The sequence below is a fragment of the Rhagoletis pomonella genome, unplaced genomic scaffold (genome assembly GCF_013731165.1).
Source record: "Rhagoletis pomonella isolate Grant_MI unplaced genomic scaffold, Rhpom_1.0 Rhpom_scaffold_00007, whole genome shotgun sequence".
NCBI classification, from domain to species: domain Eukaryota; kingdom Metazoa; phylum Arthropoda; class Insecta; order Diptera; family Tephritidae; genus Rhagoletis; species Rhagoletis pomonella.
Genome location: NW_023458561.1, coordinates 70,854,193 through 70,860,739, shown reverse-complemented (window position 1 = coordinate 70,860,739; position 6,547 = coordinate 70,854,193). Strand labels below are relative to the sequence as shown.

At 33.6% G+C, this 6,547-nt stretch overlaps 1 protein-coding gene across 1 annotated transcript in view; it reads left to right on the top strand.

Moving 5' to 3' along the window:
* LOC118743496 overlaps positions 1 to 6,547 on the top strand; it is a 34,427-nt gene that overhangs the window by 1,387 nt on the left and 26,493 nt on the right. The gene's annotated exons all lie outside the window — the stretch shown is intronic.

Here is a 6,547-nt window from a genome sequence, read left to right as displayed (position 1 = left end):
ATCTAATTTGCCATTCTACATATCCTGAAGTCTGGACCAAAAATTTGCAAAAAAAAATCTAATGAAATTTGTACATACTCACATTTCTTGTTTATTACCTATACAAATTTGGTATCTAAGTTTTGACTATTAAACTATTTCTTGAATCACAAAAACTACGCACTAACTAATTTAGTTTCTCTCCATTTTATTAGAGGAATATATAGTTAATTGTGTTGAAAGTGGATTCTCTGCAGGGGATTAGTTTTTCAATGCAAATCAGAAAGCATATATATACATAAATATTTGCAAAATCAGAATAAAAATATATTAAAAGTTAATTTTTATCATTTTGCCTGCGTATTTAATCTGTATTATCGTGGCACACACATAGCTTAGGATAGACCCGAGTCGGGCTGAGAAGCGTTATAACGAAACTGTAAACACAGAGAAGGAAGATTGCACTGAGTACCAGGTAGTAGCTGTGGTCGAATACTTACCGAAAATATGTTTAAAATTTTACTAAAACCTTGGAAACTCTCAACTTATTCATAACGAGAAAGAAGATCATTTGTAATTTTTCAGATATCATAAACCAACAGATATCATAGACAAACATACTTTTAAAAGTTTTCAAGGTTTGGCAATGATTAAGAAATATTTACTATTTAACATTACGCCCATCCAAATTCATACAAATTATGTCCATAAATCTAATATTATCAGGTACCGTAAAAAGCAGTTAGTTTTTCCAACAGTTAAACTTGGCCAGATATTTTTTTTATTTTCGAAATAAAAGTCTTTCCGGATTGTAAACAAACCACTTATCCAAATTAAACAAATTTGGTACCAAATGAGAGAGGACTTAAATAGCTTTTAAACAGAAATAACGATCCAAGCCTACCACTTCTATTTATATGTTTTTATTTTTTTATAATTTAATACAAAAGAAATGCATATACCTGACCCAAGGTTTGTTCTATTGTAATTAAAAAACATTTCTGCTGGCTTTTCTCGTTTCAGTTTTAAAGCTATTTCAGTCCTCTTTCATTGCATACCAAACTTGTTTAATTTGGATAAGCGGTTTGTTTATTACCAGGAAAGGACTTTTATTTTAGACTTAAAAATATCTGGCCAAGTTTAGCTGTTGAAAAAAAGTAACTGTTATTAACGGTCCCTGAATATTATCGATGCGTTTGAGCCTAATAGTAAAAAATAATGTTGATAAACCAAAATATCAGGAGGCAAATTTAAAAATAATGAATTAAATAGATATATATATATATATATTTTTTAATCAGGTGGCGACTTTATTAAAGAAATACACCAGGTTGAAAGAATGTGGAAAATAAGTGGCAACCTTACGCTAATATTCTAAGGGATAAAACTTACTTACTTATAGGCAAAGAATTGTTCAAGAACCTTCGTTTAGTATCCATAAACATAAAATAAAAAAAAAATAAAAAATACGACGGAAACTAGTTGGCAGCCGTATTTGAAAATATTCCTGTATTGGGGACTTTTAAAATACTTTCCATTTGATATCCATATTAGGATCTTTATTCAGTTTGTAACTAGTTTCCAATCGGAGATAACACCTATCTAGATAATCTTAAAATAGAAAATCTTATCTGAACACAAAATTGCTCCAAAATGGTTAGAGCAGTTTCCGAGAAACCTACCCAGCAAAAAATTGTGCGACTTAACTCTAAAGAGAGTATTCCGAGATTACTTTCAACCGGGTACAATGGGACATTAATAGTCGCAGCTAGCCTCATACGGGTATTATTCGAGATCAATTAGTCCCCCCGACTCATCTCTAACGGATACTATTAACAATTTAATGACATGTACGCACTCTAAGTCAATGAAATTTCATGTGCGGTGTTGGCACAAAGAGAGAGAACCCCGGTTCGTATCGTAGCTGGCGCAAATTTTTATTTTTATTTTTATTTTTTATGCCCGTTCGAGTATAAAGGACATGCTCGAACAAAAGTGAACAGTTCATTCCATACAAAGATTTAAAAAGTGGTATTAGTAGCAAGTTCCTTTGCGATTGCTCCTGGAGTCATCCCGGATTAGTCGCATTTTTTGCAGGGTACGGATATATATGTACAAGAATTGCTCAATTAAAGTAATCGGAAAGAGGCATATAGAAATCATTTTTCCTTTACTTAAATTATTATTTTTCTGCTTGACGGATTGGTGAAGAACCTGTTAAAAATTTAGTTATTTTTATTTATGAAAAATTTGGTTAGGGCTCCAGAAAATAAATATAATTTTACGAGTTTTTATGGATCCAAAAAAAATAGTGCGCTGTTTTTTGTACGCATTATTTTATTTATTTATTTACAATTTATTTATTTATGTTTACTTTTAAATATTTTTGTATGTGATACAACTTGCGGAAAAAAAATTTATCTTATGCCGAACATCATCAAAAGCTGTTATCCATTTGTTTGTTCATGCGGTCATGTTACCTTTTATACTGTCAAAGGCTATCCATGTAATTTTTCACAACTGCTCGACAGCAGCTCAAACGTTTGCTTATTGGAGCAATACGAGTAATAAAAAAGTGGACGAGGGCTTTCAACAAGTGTCTTGGCGTCTTGACGCTGCAAAAATTATCAAAGTGATGAACGTAACATTGAATGCATTTCAGTTTTTAATCAACCAAACTACATGTGAATGTACAGTTATGATTATAAATAATGACACACCTATGTATGAATGTACATTCCCTGTGGGGAAAATCTCTAGTTCCGAACTGGTGCGCTTCTAGTACATTTAGACCCAGTACTGGTTCGCGATAAATCTCTTTTGCATGCAAGCAACTGGCGAATTTAACATGGCGATGTCCTAGGAAGTGTCAATCATAAATTCTATACTTCCGAACCAGTTTTAAAATCGACAGACGAAAGAAAAAAGTATCATAATTTTGTAGTCTTTTTGGTTCTTCCGTGTGTGTGATTTTAAATTATTTTCAATTTGAACTTACATTTGCTTGAATGATTGTAAGAAATGTACGTTTACATACCTTTAGCTGTAGCTTTAGCTGTTTGCAGAGGTGGTCGCTGTTATTTCTTAGATTCCAGACGGTCCCAAGATGTTGAAATGTTAACACAAATTGTAGTTTTATACCACCAAGCTATGAAAAAGCATCTGCGAAGCACAGAATAGAAGCGTATTTGAACGAAAAAGCCGCCGAACACATATCTATGTAAAGTAAACAAGCCTCCCGCTGCATCTATTTTTCTATACTTCCAAACCAGTTCTAAATTCGTAACATTAGATATAGATTTCTAGTGAAAAAAAAAAACTGAAAAAAAATAGTTTTTTAAAAGTACCACCTTTCGCCGCTTTTGGACTGGTGGGGATCTAGTTCCTATCGGATCAGTTCCTTTTTGGCGACAAAGACCTAGTACGGTACCTAGAAATTTGATTCACTAGTCCGCGGCTTCCCTGCAGGGTATGGATGTGTGTGTACCTACATACTACCCATTCCATGAAGAGCCAATAGACCAAGTTCAACACTAGGTATGTAGATACCTACACATATCTACGTATAAATGTAGATAAATATGTATCTGAGTACGATACTTGTCACAGTAATCTTTGTTTAGTTGATTAGCCGGCTATAAATACATAAATACATATGTATGTAGGTGTGTGTATATAAGTACATATTGATACATACAGACGAATATTCATGTACATATGTACATATGTATAAATAAGTACGCACACATATATATCTGTGACGTCATATACACATAAAACAGGTATGGAGCTAAATATCTCAAAGGATGTATGTATATGTCTGTACGTTCTTGAAGTTCTCGCAGAGCTACATATGTATCTTATGTCCCAACAGAGATAATTAAAAATATTAAAAAATAAAAAATTTATTGATATTCATTCCAAATCATTCTTCTTCTTGTTTTGCTCTACAACCGTTCGTCGGATTTAGTCGAGACCAAACAACTTCACTGAGTGCCTCTCTCTTGTGCGAGTTCAGGTCCTTCTACAGTTGGTCCTTCCATTGTGTTCGCGGGCGCCCTCTCTTTCGTTGTTTACACAGTCGAAGGATCCTTTCACCGGAGCGTACAACATGTCAAAGCCAATGTCCAATTGTTGAATTTTTTTGCGCTTAAGTATGTACCCACGTCCATGTCGTTTAAAAGCTCGTACAGTTCGTTCAGGGCCGTGGAAAGAAAACTCGGCATCCCCTGCTTGGTCCCGTGCTTGGTCCCGGGATTTAGATATTCACTACTTTTCAACAACTTAAATCGAAAAAATTGCTTCTATGTTGTTTGAGAAGCTCTCCTACCATAAAATAAATTATAAATAAATGCGTTTGAAACCTACTTTTTAACTTAAAGTGGCGTTTTTATTATTCCTCTCTGACGTCAGGATTTATTTTAAAGGTCTTTGTAATTTCAAAGATATGTTAATTCCAAAAATTATTTTTTAAAAAATTCAATGTAATATATTTAAAATAAAAATACCAAATGCAAGAAGAACCTACTAAAGAATTAAAAAAAAAAATATTTTTTTTGGATTCACAAGTTATAGAATAGTTATAGAATAGTTAAATTTTTAAGCTGATAAAGTTAGAAGGAGGAAATTCGTGGATGTTATCGAGTTTATATAAGTCCTTAACATGTAATTAAAAAAAAAAACATATTACAGTTTCAAGGATAAAATTTAAAAGAACATTTTCAATAGTTACCAGTCCATCTACACCAAAAAATTGAATCTGCTTAAATTCTACAGAATTTCCCCTTTAATTTGATACCCATACTTCTTCTCTAAGCGCATTTCACTGATTTTTTTAAATCATTGTTGAATTACTGTCGTCAGAGTGCAAAACTAAAAATGCAATTTTACTATAGTTGGCCCACGGTTTCGCGAATATATTGACATTTTTGTGTTTAAGATTTACTATCGCACCGTGTTATATGTATAATGAGCTAGATATTTATTTAAAAAAAAAAAAATTAATTATGAAATAAAAAAAGAAATATAGCCAATACTGGTCAAGAAAAGGAGTTTCCATTATTGCCATCAGTGCAGGTTACAAATTCCGAAAATCCCGGGACTATTTGCCAAGAATTTTGGTTTAGCCAGAATGCCGCTTTATTATGCAAATAAGGAGACATCAATGACTTCGGAAATATCCTGAAAAAGTAAGTTTTTTGCGAGTTTTCGACCAAAATAAAAGCGTGTCCAAGAATACCCCGACTTCCCTACATATTTATATACAACTATATTTGAAGTAATGGTATTAGAACAATAGTTTTTATGAAAGCTAGGTGGAAACAATAAATGATCCGTTTATACATATTTTCCTTAAATGACCGGCTACTTGTAACCGAATGCATCTGTAAATCGCTCTATCGTCATAAACTAACGACAAGACGTGCTACTATGGTTGATGAAGTTGAACGAATAACCGATGCCTTCACAACCAAGTCAACGGCAAAACGGCAAAACGGTAAACGGTATTTAAACTCAAGAGGTGCGAAGTGACTTATGCCACTTTTAAAATAAAAAGCTCAAATGAATCTAAAGTCATGATTTTGTATCATCGCAACATTGATTTTCAGCATTGGGGCATTAGTACATATCGCCGCGCAAACCAGCTATACCAACTGCATTTTCTGCGGGCCCGCCAATAATATCTTCCCTTGGCCCAGTTCTTGGCCACCGTTACATTTAAATAATTTAATAACGCTTGAGTTTTAAGAATTCTTTTTTTTTTTTTGTGATTTGTTTTATTTTTTATTTTTATTTTTAAGATAACTTTGTATTAAGCCCTCATTATCGGTTAAAGTGGCTGACCTAACCATTCATTCAGTCCGAGTAGTTTTTGAATAAGTTGGGAATTTAATAAAGGGTGGTTTTGCAAATTACCCGATCAGGTCTACACACAGCCTGTACTATGTAGGCCAATTAGAAAGTTCGTGGAAGCACTTGGCAAATTTTTACGTATTCAGTTTTTCGAGCGATAAATTATCGTGGTTGGGTTGCTTGGAAAAAGAATAAAATTATTCATGTATTCATGAATAGGCAGTTATATGGTTTTACAAACGGATACAAATGTTGTGAGACCATCGAGTCATCAGTGCAACTACCAGACTTTTATTGGGTGAACTATTGTATCCGAACATAGAAAGGCTGTTTTAGGAGCGAAACCGCTCAATTATCGGCAAATCAACGAATAGTATCCAGATCTCGTCAAATCGTGCCCGATATGCATACATATGTGTGCTCAAAGGAACTCTCCACATGTGATTTTCATATTTATATGTAAATTATTTCATTAGGTTTTAAAACAGATATTGTTATAACTATTATAATTGAACTGATTGCACACGAAAGGATATAGAGATAGCTATTACCAACTCTGAGGGCAGAGGGAAGAAAGTGCTCCGTGCGGATGGTGTCACATGTATGCACAGCCTCGAAGGGAACCCCGGTAATAATCGCTTCTTCCAGACTACACCTCAGGACCCAAAACTACTTCACACTCCCTTCAACCTGAGCGTGAACCACCACGAAAAAC